At 42.3% G+C, this 14,955-nt stretch overlaps 1 protein-coding gene and 1 non-coding gene across 3 annotated transcripts in view; one reads left to right on the forward strand and one right to left on the reverse strand.

The window, feature by feature from the left end:
• The window catches only part of DAB1 (DAB adaptor protein 1), a 1,456,966-nt gene that overhangs the window by 68,286 nt on the left and 1,373,725 nt on the right, over window positions 1-14,955 (forward strand). The gene's annotated exons all lie outside the window — the stretch shown is intronic.
• Window positions 7,881-8,022, reverse strand: LOC115870250. The gene has a single exon (XR_004046619.1). It is a non-coding gene; the product is annotated as a small nucleolar RNA SNORA48 (small nucleolar RNA).

Here is a 14,955-nt window from a genome sequence, read left to right on the forward strand (position 1 = left end):
GCTTTCTTCACCACATTTTCTTATGCACACATCTGTCTTCAGTGATCATGTTGGGAAGGTAGATATCATGAAATGACCATTGAGCTGAGCAAGGAGCTCTTGTATTGGGGGAGTGTGCATGAGGAGGCCCAATGTCCCCCTGCTACCCTACTACCAAACCTGTAATTATTTGCACCTAGGTTCGTTCCCCCCTTGATCTTAAATATATTTACATATGTACATGTCTGTATTTAGGCTTGTATGTATGCCTTTTGCCTCCTACTTCTTTCCTGTATATTCTTTATGCTTTCCTCCAGTCCCAATACCATGTTCAGCCTTCATTCTGGTTTCGGTAGTTCCTTGCAGTTGCCTTGCCCTTGGTCAGTCCCTACCAGTCCTCCTATCCCTTATCTTCAAGCCTTTAAGACCCCCAGATGCTTTATCTTTTGGTAGCCAAGCACCATCAGCTTTTTTCACCACATTTGCTTATGCACCCATTTTGTCTTCAGCGATTGTGTTGGGAAGGTTAGCAGCACAGAATGCTGGGTTATTAGAACAAAGTGTTCTTGCATTGAGGGAGTACTTGAGTAGAGGTCCAATGTCCATCTGCTACCTTAATACTTAATATATAAATATATGTACATAGATCTATTTCCTTATCATTATATATTAAATATATTTACATATATACATGCCTGTATTTAAACTTCTATAAATGTCCTTTGCCTCCTAGTTCTTTCCTCTATTTCCTTTTACTTTCCTCCTGTCCCACTATCATGTTCAACTTTCATTTGGGTTCAGTAATTCCTCTTGGTGACATTGCCCTTGATTAAGCCCCACCAGGCATTCTATGCCCTTGTCGCCATTGGTTTTAGGTCACTGGTTGTTCCTTTGTCTCTGGGTTTGTTAACACCCACTTCCTTTCATCCTGCCTCCCCCTGTTCCATGTCCCCCAGAAACTTCAGTCCTGTTGTTTTCTCCTCTGGATTGTTTATCCTGCCTATCTTATATAGGTAGACATGCAAAGCTAATAATAAGCACAAAAGTAAGACAGAAAAAAAACCAAAACAAAAGAAACAAAAAGCAAACAAACAGCAACAACAACAAAAATTCAAACACACACACACACACACACACACACACACACACGGCCTATAAATAATTCCAGCTCTGTTGATCTTTAGGAGTGTTTTCATGTCAAGTCTGATGGAATGCCATGCCCTGGCCCCAAAGTCTATATTTGATTTTCCCCGGGGACTTCATTGCTTTCTCCCCTTGCTGCTCTGTTGCATGCCCTTAGCATTTCACCCCCATGTGGTGGGGTCAGTTTGGGAACAATTCCTGCAGGACACACCACTTTTTGAAGGAAGAAAGGAATATACATCGTATGGTTGAGGCTTGAGCCTCTATTTTTTGTCTCTACAGCTTAATGCTCATTCCATAAGGTATCTCCAGAGTTGTGCATAGAACCCCTTACACTGTATGCAAGTATTAATAATAATTTTCCGTAGAAAGTAGCTTTGAAATCCTCAAGGGAAATGGTGCATTGAGTGTTGGGATGGTCTTCTGGTCTGCCTTTCTTCCCCTGGAAGACAGTTCTCACTCCTTCCTGATTAAATCTATCAGCAGGAAGAAAGTATTCAGTGAAATGATGACATGACTGATTAGTTCTGTCTGCCAGAATAGGAAGCTGACAAGTCCTTCTTTGAAGAGTCACTCCCTGGCTATCGTATTGGGACTGAAAATATGATACGGTGTGAAGGACTGTATTTGGGAATCTCAATCAAACTTGCGATGATGGGAATAGATTTGCACTTACAGCTTTCAAGTACAAAGCAGTATTAATGCATTCGTGTCGAACTAATATTATGCCTGGGGTTTCATTTCCAAGTGAGATTTTGCCAGACAATTATTTCCTAAGAAGCTGTTAAGTAGAAATTAAGGAAGAGGTAGAGCTCAAGTACAGTTTTGAATTTTGCGGGGACCTTGATCATGCTTTTCTTGTGGGTCTCTGAGTCTGTGGAATGCTTGTTCTTCCTGAAGGCCATAAAGAGAAAGAGATTAACTGGATCCAGTCTGTGGACAAGTCCTGTCTCTTCAACCTTCTGCATATTTGCTACTCCCATGTCCTGCATGATTCCAGTTCCCACTATCCCTGCCTTCAACAGGTCACACCACAGTTTATTTTGACTTTACATAATAAAATCTCATTTCTGACTCATGCTGTTGGCCAATGCAAGTCAAAGGGGACTGTGTCCCACCTGGCCATTCAGGAATACAGTTTCCTTCCATTGTGTGTCCCCACTAGTATCTGGGAACTTGTTCTCCTCTACATACAGAAGGCAGAGAAGGAACTTGGAGCATGAGAATCTCATGAAAAATTTTCAGAAACCAGATCTGAAATTAATGCTCTTCTCTCTCTATCTTAGGCTGGGTTCTCTAGAGAAGTAAAACAAGTGAAATGTATACATGCATACATACAGAGAAATTTATATAAATAAAATGGGTCACACAGTTTTAGAGACAGACAAGTCCAAATCCAGGCAGGCTCCAAATATGTGGCTCAGATGTTAGCCTGGAGGCTTCTCCTGACTTGCATAGCTGTGGGGATGACAAAGTCAAGATCTACAGGAAGAAAACACACCGGTGGCTGCAGAGGACAATTAATACCAGGTCAGCAGGTCAGGCTTGTGGCTGAAGAGGTGAATGAATCCTATGTGAGTAGGTCAGATGGCAGGCTGCTGATGACTCCCCAGATCTTCAGGCAGTATAGCATGTCATTGGCTCAAGTCCACAGAACCAGAGGCCAATGAGGCAGTTGCAGGTATAAAGCAAGTAAGATTTTCCACAATGTCTACTTGTATTGGAAGCAGTCTTTATTCCCAAGGAAACTTCCTTTCAATTTATTATGTCAGGGCTGTGATCTGAGTGTGTGTCTTTCATCCCACCCTAGTCTTCTTACAACTGAATGGCTGCTCATAGCAGATTCCATTATAGATCTAACATTGTGTTAGATTATATCATGGGGAATTGCTACATCTGAACTGCTACACCACTGAGAATCCTGGCCCAGCCAAGTTGACATAAAACTCAACCAACACACACTCCTACCTTCATTTCATCGGAATTTAACTTAGTCATATGGACCAGAAAATAGAGTCTAGCTATATCCCCAGGAGGAAAAGAAATAGGTTTGATGAATGCATAGCCATATCAACCACACCTGGAATGTTGCAGTAATGTCCTTCCTAGCTGGTGTCAGCCTGCAGAGTGACCACACTGCTGCCGCTTACCTAAAATGCATTGATTATCTTGTTACTCTCCAGTTATTTCAATAGTGCTTATAAGAGAACACCCAAATTATTTAGCACGATATACAGATGCCTTTTGACCTCACCACATTTACTTCTCATACCTCATACTTAGTAATTCAGCTTCTCTCATCTCTTGCAATTCATATCTTCCTTTTTACACCCTGTCTTTGCATGTTGCTACTTCCTGCACCTTCCCAACCCTGTTTTCCCACCTGCTGGTTGAATAGCATTTTAAACCTTTCACAGTTCAGCTCAGTTCTCCTGTGAAGCCATTTTCAGTGCTCCAGGACACCCTGGTAGAATGGACCACCTATGTTTTTTGTTCTCCCATTTTGTCCAGACCTCTGGAGAGAGCATCAACGTTCAGGAATAGGACCTCATGTTTCTTAATGCTTAAGATTCCAGGTCTGAATTTGAGCCTAAGTTTTACTACATGCTAGCCATGTGAGCTATTATAGAACATTCTAAGTCTCAGTCTGCTCATGTTGATGGAAATGGCAGTAGTGCGTACTGTTAGGACTATTAAGGAATATAAATGGAATAATATGGCTTAATATTTGTCACCCAGTAAACACAAGTGTTAGCCCTTAGTAGTAGTGTTGTTGTTCCATACACCATATTGTATCTAAATAACAGGTGCATTCTATGATCTTGGATTTGGGGGCCTTTTTCCCCCCACCCATGCCCCCAGGTATATAAATATGCTGTCAATATTTTACATGTTGCTGTAAAACAGTAGTATAATATGCTTATGAAAGTACTTCATGGTCAAAGGGAGGTACAATGGGCAAACTATAGTACTCTAAGGATTATTTGCTTACATTTGGGCTTAGTTCCTTTTCTTGGCTCTCGACTAGTTGAAGGGAGCCCTGCTGAGGTAGGGTTCTGCGTTGGGCTGCTAAAAACAGGCCGGACCTTGTCCTTCCCTCCTCATATTTAATATAGTCCAGCATGCAATTGCATGCTCAGAAAGGCTGTGGGATGAATGAAGGAGGTTAGTAACCCAGCAAAATTACATACAGATATTTGAATGTCTTCCCATAGAACTCACGGTAAAGTAGTGGTGAGGGATTCTTCTGATCCTGCACCTGCTCTGATCATTTTCTCTTCTCCATCTTTTCTCCAGACCCTCATAAGAGTCCTTTATCTCGATACGTGGGCAATTCTCTATGTCTTTTAGTCTTTATAGCTCTGTGGATTTATACTCACTGAGCCAATAACTGGAATTCCATTCTCTCATCTCTGATATTGAATCAGCTTTCTTCTTCTTTGGATCTCTCCTTGATTTCCAGCTCTGCCACATCCAGAAGTATTATTCTTTTCTTGTTATAATCTTACAGGCTCAGTAGCTATTAGAGCCACCATACGTTGAGCCCTTAACAAGTACGAGACAGCAAGATAACCAAGTCCTGTTTTATCTCTCTTTCATGTGCCCTTTGTAACTCTCCTCTATGTAGTTCAACTATTTATGCCTTTGCTTCAGTTCTCCTATTAGAATGTAGGTTGCTTGAAGACAAAATTTTCACTTCATTTTCCCATATGTCTTATACTTAGTGTATTCAGTAGCTGGAAAAAATAAAAAGAGAAATGACTAAATCAGTCTCCCCGGTCTTATATGCTGAGAACTGAGTTTACTGTTATAGTTGGGTAATGGGTGTGAACATCAAAATCAAAAAAGCGTCTAGACCCTAGCATGAGACCGCAGGTTAACAGCTTTCTAGACTCTGCTTAGCTAGTTCTTAGACAAGTATTCAGATGTAATACAATCTTCTGATTCCACCCAGCCTTAATCCAATCCTTAGGCTTCTGTTTGATAGGCACCCACACCACTGCAAGAGTCACCCAAAGAGCGAACATCAACTGAATCTGAGATGGATGAATAGAGTTGGAATCCTTGAATAATTAAAGATTACAGGAAGAGGCTGCAAAGAACCTGTAATTGCTTTTCCAGCACAGGAAGGGTTAGTCAGCCTTTAGAGTGAATTTAGGTTATACATGTAAGACTATCTTTCATATGATCACATTTTGACTTATTGAGGATTTTTTTGCTTTGTAGGTCTTGAAAAGTAGTACAAATATTAATCTTTCCAAAAATATTAGGACATTCTTTTACCCAGAGGCTGAAGAGTGTGCTAAATAAGTGTTAAGAACAAGGGCAGGACTTTTCCCCCCAAACCCTCAGGAGCAGTAGTGGGGAGTAGCGCTATCATGAAGACGGGGCTGGTGGGGGTGGGGAGGGGCAAAAAGGGGGAACTCATCACATGGTTGGATATAGAGCTTCCCCCCAGGGGGACAAATAACAGAAAGGTTGGTGAATGGAGACAAAGGACAGTGTAAGACCTGAAATAACAATACTACATAATTGATCAAGGATTCAAGAGGGTGGGGAGGTGGGAGTGGAGGGGAAAAAAGAGCTGATATCAAGGGCTCAAGTAGAAAAAAATTGTCTTGGAAGTGTTGATGGCAACATATGTACAAGTGTTCTTCATACAATTGAATGATGGACTGTTATGAGATTTGTAAGAGCCTCCCAAGAAAACAATTAATTTAAAAATTATGGAAAAGGAACATTTATTGGAATTTTTTAAAAGACTTTTTTCTGCAATTAAAAAAAAAGAATGGGAACTAATTTCTTTGAGCTAGTAGCTGGAATATTGCTCATGTATAGACGATCTCATTGAGTGCTTATAATAACTTTGTGAAACAATCATTTTTCTTTCTATGCAAGGCTAGACTATGAGAGGCTACAAGTGATATCAACTGAGAGATAAGCAAATGGTCCTGGGATCAGGATTTGAACTCAGGCCTACTGACTATAAAGCAACCACTCTTTGAGTATATGCTCTGCTTTCAGTTAGATTACTTTTTCCTTTTTTCTACCAAGGAAGTAAATTACTGTATATACTAATGTATAAGCCAAGTTTTTCTGCACATTTTTAAATGCAGCTTTTGTGGTAAAATTGGGTGCCTCGGCTGATATTTGGGTTGGCTTATACTTGAGTATACAAGGTAAACTAAATATAGATTTTCACATACACTCCAGTTTAATGATGTTTAAGTATACATAAGATAGATATAGATATGTGCCTATTATACACACATATGCAAATGGCTAACCTTCAAATTGTGTACCTTAAAAAATTATCTTCTTTTCTCTCCTTTCCTCATCTATTAAGTGACTGGAAGTAGATTCTTTGGGTTTGGATGTGGGATTACTTTGAGTTACATCGCCTCTTTGTAACTCAGCTTATTTATAAATAAATGTAGTGTTTATAACTGTGCTGGTGTATGATAAATGTTTGCTAAATACCTGCTCTTGAATTTTAAGGAGTCCCTGGTAGCATTATTGAGTATTAGATTGCTAACAAGCAATATCAGTGGTTCAAATCCACCAGCTGGTTTGAGAGAAAAAGATAAGGCTATATGCTTCTGTAAAGATTTATTCCCTCAGGACCCCAAGTTGCAATCAACTCAATGATAGTATTTTTTCCCCCAGGGTTTCTCAAATGGTTAAGCACTTGATTATGAGCCAAATGTTTGGCAATTTGAACTCCTCTAGAGGCCTCTTGGAAGTCAGACCTGATCATCTGTTTCTTTCTTCGTCCTTTTAAATCATTTTATTGGGGGCTCTTGCAGCTCTTATAACAATCCATACATCAATTGTATCAAGCATATTTGTACATATGTTGACATCCTCATTTTCTGAAGATTGACTTTCTACTTGATCCCTTTGTATCAGCTCCTCTTTTTTCCCCTCCCTCCCCTGACCCCCACCCTTGTGACCCCTTGATAAATTATAAATTTTTATTGTTTTCACATCTTACACCATCTCCTTTTTTTTAAACTGCCCCCTCCCCACTGCCTCCTTTCACCCACATTTCTGTTGTTTGTCTCCCAGGAAGGGGGGGCGGGTTATGCATTGATTATTGTGATCGGTTCCCCCTTCCTCCCCTTCTCCCCCCACCTTCCCTCTACTCTCCTGGTATCGCTACTCCCATTTCTGTTCCTGAGGGGTTTATCTGACGTGGATTTCATGTGGCACGAGCTCTTATTTGTACCATTGCACATGCTCCAGTCTAGCCCGAACTGATAGGCAGGATTGGGGTCATGATAGTCGGTGGTGAGGAAGTCTCAAGGAACCAGAGGAATATTGTGTGTTTCCTCAGTGCTCTACTGCTTCCTGGTTGACTCATCCCTTCCTTGTGACCCCTCTGTGAGGGAATATCTTACTGTCTACAGGTGGGTTTTGGGTGTCTGACAATCTGTTTCTTAAGTTCATAACTATAGCTTAGTTCTACTCTGCAAACATGAGGTCACCATGAGGCAGAATCAACTTGATGCTGACAACAACAACACTGATTTTTAAGAGTCAGAAGATCTAAGTCCAAAACTTGACTCATCCATTTCTTAGCTGGGTGTCCTTGGAAAAGTAACTTACCTATGTGATGTCTGCGGTCCTTCATTGATAAAATGGAAATAATAATGCTTTCCCTCTCATTCTGACTTGAAATTAAAGATGGTGTTGTTATTCTTTTTCCTTTTTCCACATTTTTATTTTTAAGAAGTACAAAAGAATACATTTCTTTTGTATGTGGCCTAGTCATGAAACAGCTCCGGCCACGATCTAGGCATCAAGCTAGGATGAACAAAGGGCTGCCAGTCTGCTCTGCCCCTGGCTGATATGAGCACCGCCACCAACCAGGTGTCTCTTTGCCCATAGCCAGGGGTTGGTGTTGTTATTTTTAATAACACATTCAAAGGTGGTCATATATTCATTTTACTCATTCATTCATCCAGCTGTTCTCCAAAATATGGATTCATCGAATAAACTGTCCCTGTGTTCCTGCAGTATGTTGGTCTTGGTGCTAGGTACCTGGGGGATCACAAAGATGAAACAGGTCCAACCTCTACTCTCCAAGACCTCACAGATGGGTTAGGAAGTAGGAACAACATAGACACCAGTTGGTATAGTAGATGCTATGTGCACAGAACGAAATTCTCATTGCAGTGGTGGTTAAAGGGAGAACAACTTTTCATAGGATCCTCTCCTTCTGGGAAGCATTGTGCTGACAGAACACTGTTTGGCTACTATCACTGTTAGCCAGCCCCGGGGACCTTGGGAAGTCCTGTTCCCTTCTCTGACCCTCAGCTTTTACCGGTGGGGGGGTGGGGGGGGTGATGCTTTCCAATTGGATTCTATGGATGCTGGGACTTTTCTGGTACAGGATCATTTCCTTCATCACTTGACTCTCACCTATGTTCAGGATTGGGGGAAGGAAAAGGAAGAAAAAGCAAAAAGTTACATTACTTAGTCTGCCTCTGTGAAATGAGCATAATAGCAGCTCTCACCGTAAGTTTTGTGTGTGAGGATTTAATGTGCTACTACTCAAGGGAAATAGGCAGGAAGCAGTTGGATTTGTGTTCCTCTTTATGGGGAAGCAGTTAGGTACTGTTCATATCTAATATCAGTCAACTGTTTGTCTTAGTATATAGTATATGTCTTAGTATATAGTATACAGGGAATTTTTCTAAAGGAGCCCCGGTGGTATAGTGGCTATATATTGGGCTGTGATCTGCACAGTCACCAGTTCAAAACTATCCGCCACTCCATGGGGAACAGACAGGAGTTTCTACTCCTGTAGAGTTACTGTCTCAGAAACCCACAGGAGCAATTCTATCCTGCCCAATAAGGTCACTGTGAGTCAGCATCGACTCCATGGTGCTGAGTATATTGGTATGCACAAAAAACCAAAACATGAACTAAATACTTCCAGATCCACTCGCCAAACCTCATGGGCACTTTGGAGGACAAGGTTGATCTACTTTCTAAAGGCCACAGCCTTGACAGGCCTAGACTGCAAGTCTACCCTGTCCACATGGGGGCACCGTGAGTTGATATCGAGACAAAGAAAACGTTCCCAGCTGCTCAGGTTCCGTGGGAAGCATGGGACGGGAGCATCTCTCAGGCCTTCTCTGGGATGACCTCAGTCTTGCCCTGACCTTGATTTGCATCCTTAGAGGCCATGCGGTCTTTCAAGCTCATTTCACATATTTAGTCCTTGACCTCCTGGCTCCCCATATTCCTTCTGCAGGCTCCTGTGTACACCCCGGAACGGAGACCGTGAGTGCCTACGGGGGCTTGTGCATTTGAAAATGAGCCTTTCTCTCAACCCAGGCAGGAAGTCGATTTGTCTCCTCTCCCCCACCCCACAGTCTGATCAGCTGGGATGCAGTCCTCAGCCTCAGAATAGTCACCGTGCTCAGTAAGGGAACTAATTGCTCTGGCTGTGAGTCTCTTTTGTTCCCCATGTGCCGGTTTGCTATTTATAGCATCTCCAAAGATGTTTTCGGCAGTGTCCCTTTTAATTCTGCTTCAAAGATCTGATGCCCAGGGTGGAAACAGCTCCTGCAAAGCCCCAGAGACCTCTGCCCCCACTCGTCCTCAGGCCTGGAGTGCTCTATTTTATTTATTTATTTCTTTAGGATGATATTTTCCCAACAAAGAGACAGTGGATGGTAATCGGGCTTTTTAGGGTTCGGGTGGTTTGTTTTAAACAAGATGAGGGTGGCGGGAAGGGGGAGATGACTGTGGATAGTATCCAGAAATTATGTCTGACTGGCTGTGAGCTGAGCAATAGAGGAGAGACAGAGTTTCGTCTACCCAGCATCACAAGTCAGGCAGCAGTGCCAGTCTTGACTGGGTGCCCAGATGGGCAGGTGAGTTGGTTCCCTACCTGGGAGCAGGTATTGTCCCGTGTCAGGAGCCCGCATGAGTGCATACGGTATAAAAGGATCTGTTGGGAGTTTCCTCTTCCTCCTTGTCCACACATCTGACATTTAGCAGCCTGGCAAGAGCACAGTGTTTTGTGTCCTTTGTACTGGGTTCCCATTTAGATGTGGTGGTTCTCAGATTGGGGTAGTTACCAATGGCCACTAAGCTGACCCCGAGTGGAACTGGGGGTCACAAGGTTTTTGATAGCTGATTGTCCAAAAATAGAGCTCCGGGCACCTCTTCCAGGGTGCCTCTCTGTAGACTTTCACTCTTTTGGTGAGCAATGAGCGTGTTGACATCTTGTACCACTCAAGAACACAGCGACCTTATAGACAACAGGACGGCATATTCCCAGAACTATCCTCCCAGTTGTCCTTATGTTTGAGCCCATTGTTGTAGCAATGGTACCAGTTCATCTCATTGAGCGCCTTTCTCTTTATTGCTGCCCTTCCATTTTACCAAGCACAATGTAGGGGGCATGTGTCTCAGACTGTCAGGTATGTTATATAATTGCCCTACTCCAAGGTATTCTGATTCAGCATTATTTTGGCTGGGACAGAAAACAGAGCCCTAGGTAAAGTCTGTATATGCTATTTTATTAGGGAACAACATCTGAGAGAAGTCCCAGTTAAGGCAAAAGGTGATGAAAAAGAGAAGGGAGGAAAAGCAATCTAAAAGTGCCTTATTGAGCTAGTACTGTTTCTTGTCCAGTGAAACCAGTTTCTCATAGGCTATGGGAATGTCCCTCGGGACACCAGAGCAGCAGGAGGAAGAGTGGAGAATTCATCGACTGTCTTGCATTCCCCAGAGTTAAATCATTGCTCTATAGACCGTTGACTCCTTTGCCGGCCAAGTTGAAGGTACATGGCTTCCAGGGGTCTGTCTAAGCTAGGGCAATGAGAGCGAGAGACAAAGGTGCTGTCAGGTTGGATTCCTGGGAAGTTGATAGGAACTGAGGCAGAGCTAGGATCAAAGAAGTGGTTGAAAGCAAGGTGGAGCCAGATGCGTACATAGTGGTGAGGATAAGGTGTCTGGTCTAGGTCTAACAGGATCCTGGAGAGGATGGTCTGGGTTTTATAATTAGAGAAACCTTACCTGAGGCGGAGTGACCTGTGCTGACCACTTGCTTCTTCGGCATGTCCGTTTCTTCATTTGTGAATGGCAGAGAATGACATTTAAATCCACTTTCTTGAGACAAAGTTAAATAAAACTTATGGGAAAGCTACTTAAATGGCAAAGGTACTTCTATCTGCATTGGGAGTTATGCTGGAACAATTGTAGGGTGACTGGGCATGTGTTTTCCACTTCCAGTGAAACACACAGAGTTCAATGGGGTTGATATTCTTGGACATGGTAATCCAGCAAATATGATAAACTTGGATGTTGTAGAAAGTGAGCAGTTTTTTCAATATTGAACAGACTTTAATGGTTAATTTTGTGTGAAGTGCTGGGGACGGGGGTTGCAAAGACAAATAAAACAGTGCCCCATCAGCATATAAAACAAACAAACAAACAATGAGCAATTTGGGGATTGTACTTCTGTTTACCCTTCTAATTATAAGGCTAATTAAACTCTGATTAGTGGTCCTAGAGTATAAATACTTTTGCTGTGCTCGGTTCCCTTGTGGAACATTTGAGACCCATGAAATTCAGGCACACAAGCAAACTTTTGTTTACTGACGGCTCAGCTACCTCCAGCTGCAGACACACATGCCTTAAGAGGCAAACTACACAATGAGCAAGGTAACTTCTCTCCTTGTGTTTGATGATGGCAGGTATATATGACTAGGGCCCACCTTTCGATGTTTACCATGTTAATAGTAGAATTGAATACATCCCACAGTGTTCAGACAGTTTGGCTTGATTCTTTATATGTTTTCCGTTTAACTTTGAATTGTAACATTTCCACAAGTCACGGTGCCCTCTATGATGGAAATGGACGGTCCCAGAGAGTCCCCTAAGCTGTGTGACGGTACCGAAGCAGATGGAAAGACCTTGGTGGGTTCAAAGGACTAACTTTTCAGTTAGCTGCTGCACCCTAACCATTGGGCCTCAAGGGCTCCTTACTTTTGCACTAGGGAGACGGTTTTATTTTGGGGCGGACTGAATTCTTCCAATGATCACCTGTTACTCATGCAATCCTAGGCAGCTACTTTAGGATCATTGAATCCTAATATTAGGCCGGCCTTAGAGGTCATCTGCTGTAATTCTCATGCAAGTGGGAATGCTCATGCTGTAATTCTCTGCTGTTCTGAAGAACTTTCCCTTTGAATATTAACTTTACTGCTGTCCAGTCCATGCCCAGAATACGCTGGAAAGCTTACTGTACTGCCAGAGAGTCGATGGCTACTCATGGCAACCCTACAGGAGGGGGAGCACGGGTTCTGTGCGTTTCTGAGACTGTAATTCTTTACAGAATATTCTCTAGAACCTCAGCCGCTTCTGTAAGGGCAGAAGTCTTACTAAGACATTTTGTTGTCAGATCGGATGTTATGCATTGGTCCAAAGTGAAGCTTCAAGATCAATTAGTTATAGCTTCAATCTGTTCTCTAGCAAACTTTCACTGTAAAAGACCAAGCAGTAAATATTTCAGGCTTTACATGCCAGTTACATATCATCTCTTGTTGCATAATTAGGTGTTAACAAAATTAATACTCCTATATAAAAGCCAATCTCATGCCTCAGGTTCAAAAGAAAGCAGGCTACTGGTCAGGTTTGACCTGTGGGCTATAGTGTGAGAGCCTTTGATTTGTACATGCAACACATGTACCACTCACACACAGGTAAGTTAAAATGTACTGTTAAAATTCACAGAGACCTATGTTAAACAGCAGTATCACATCAGGAAGCTACTGTTTCTCAGGCTGTCCTCTATCTAGGCCTCTGCACTTCTGAGAGCGGTGTTTCCACCTCCCTCACTCATCCCCAAATCATTCTCTCTCTGCTTTTCTATTTGTACCACATCAAAATGACAATTTGCCATCCTCAAGGGACTCACATCATGTCCCTCTGGAATGTTCTTTGAGTTTTCAGAACAAAAACAAACCTGAAGAGGCCAGAGCAGGGATGAAGTGTGGATGGGGGAAAGTTTCCCAGTGAAATTCTTGTAGGACATCCCTTGCCACACCCGGTAGCTGCACCCTGGGCTCAAACAAGCACTGGTTGTGAGAATGATGCAGGACTGGGAACTATTTCTTTCTCCAACTCCTTGGCACCTAGCAAGAGAACAACATATGTAAATCAATATTTGTGGTTTTGTACTGGTTGTGTGTTATAGGCAGTCCACAGATGACAAACGAGTTCTCTTCCAGTCTACCCTTAAGTCACATTTGTAACCAAATTGGAACAGCTAGTTAATATCTCATGTCAGTAAAATGTTTGTCTCAGTCTATAGTGAACCTTTCTATGCATAATAAACATTAAGATACACCAAAATGTCTTTAAAATAATAACAATAATGTCTTGATGCTCATCACAAAGTTGGGCCTGTTTGCTTTCATGAACTATTGTATGTACCCTGAAGTTTTACTATAATAAGTTACCCTGTTTGAATCCATCTACAACCCAAGACAAGGCATCAGATGCCCAGGGCTGCCAGAATCTGAGGGAGAGGAGGAATTATCTCATCCTAGAGCAGGTGGACAGCATGTCCCTGTGCAGACACTCTGATTTGGGTTCTTAGGTTCCCAAATTGTAAGACAACCCACTCTTGTTCTGTGACGGCATCCGTATGGGCTAGTTCTTGTTATGGTGGCACTAGGTAGCTAAGACCGGATCCTAGCAAATAAGAGTACCCTTAAATAATGCCACTGTTTTTCTATTGTTTTCGTGTGCTTTTCCACGACCAGACAAACGTGTTGGGGTAGCCTCTTGGAAGACGAGAAATATAGGAAGAGAAAGAAAGCCCCATTGACCCTTCCAAAACCAGCTTGTATGGTCCAACAGCCGTCTCGCTTCCAGATGAATGAGGAAATCTTGACAAAACTGGAGCAACTGCCTTAGTTGACTCTCAAATGAAAATTTTCATGGAGTTTTAGGATCGTGTGTTACTTAGTGTTACTTGGTGTTGCAGAAATAAAAATGAATGCAAATGTCCATCCAGGGAGTTGTTTTAAACATTATATAATGAACCTTCCTTTTCAGTGTTTCTACAACTTACTAATCTTTAAAAAGAAGACAATAATATACTAAACATAGCTTCCCACCATTTGTCTAAACCTTAGACAAATTTTTAAATAGCCCTTTAATTTCATAATGATTACAATCTTCTAGGCTTCTTGAGTGCAGATAAAATGAATTCAACTAGTTTAAGGCTGGAGGGATTTATGAAGGACTCCTAGGTAGCACACCATATCTCTGAAAGAGTCAGAGAATCACAGGGATGCTACCCTGTGAAAAGCACGATGGCCCGAACAAGTTTCCAGTGGCTGCAGGGCCCCACTTTAATGGAAAATCCATCGGCCATGGTGACTGGCATCTGGCATCATTGCCACCCATGCCTGAAGCCACGCACTCAGCGCTGCTGCTCCAGAAGGACCAGCAGTGGCTGCCACTGGGCTTGCCTGAGGACGTGCCCTTATCACTGCCTCAGCAAAGCCGTATTTTCTGTGTTTGATTTGAGGAAACAATGCACTGAAATGAACTTCTGCCGAACGAGAATCCAGGGAACATAATTTTGGTTTTGTTTTTAAAAAATTATTATTTATTACTGTTGCTGTAGCATACAAGGCAAACTAGAAGTATGGTAACATGGTTGCTGGTTGAGGCAAAACACAGTCTGATATATAAACCCTGAGTGCAATGGTTTTACCCATATAGAACAGATGAGCAGTGTGAGGTACAGGGCAAGTTCAAATTCATAGATGTTCAGCTCCACCCGAATATAAACTT

Source organism: Echinops telfairi, unplaced genomic scaffold, assembly GCF_000313985.2.
Source record: "Echinops telfairi isolate 266 unplaced genomic scaffold, ASM31398v2 ScPeMD7_443;HRSCAF=831, whole genome shotgun sequence".
Lineage (NCBI taxonomy): Eukaryota > Metazoa > Chordata > Mammalia > Afrosoricida > Tenrecidae > Echinops > Echinops telfairi.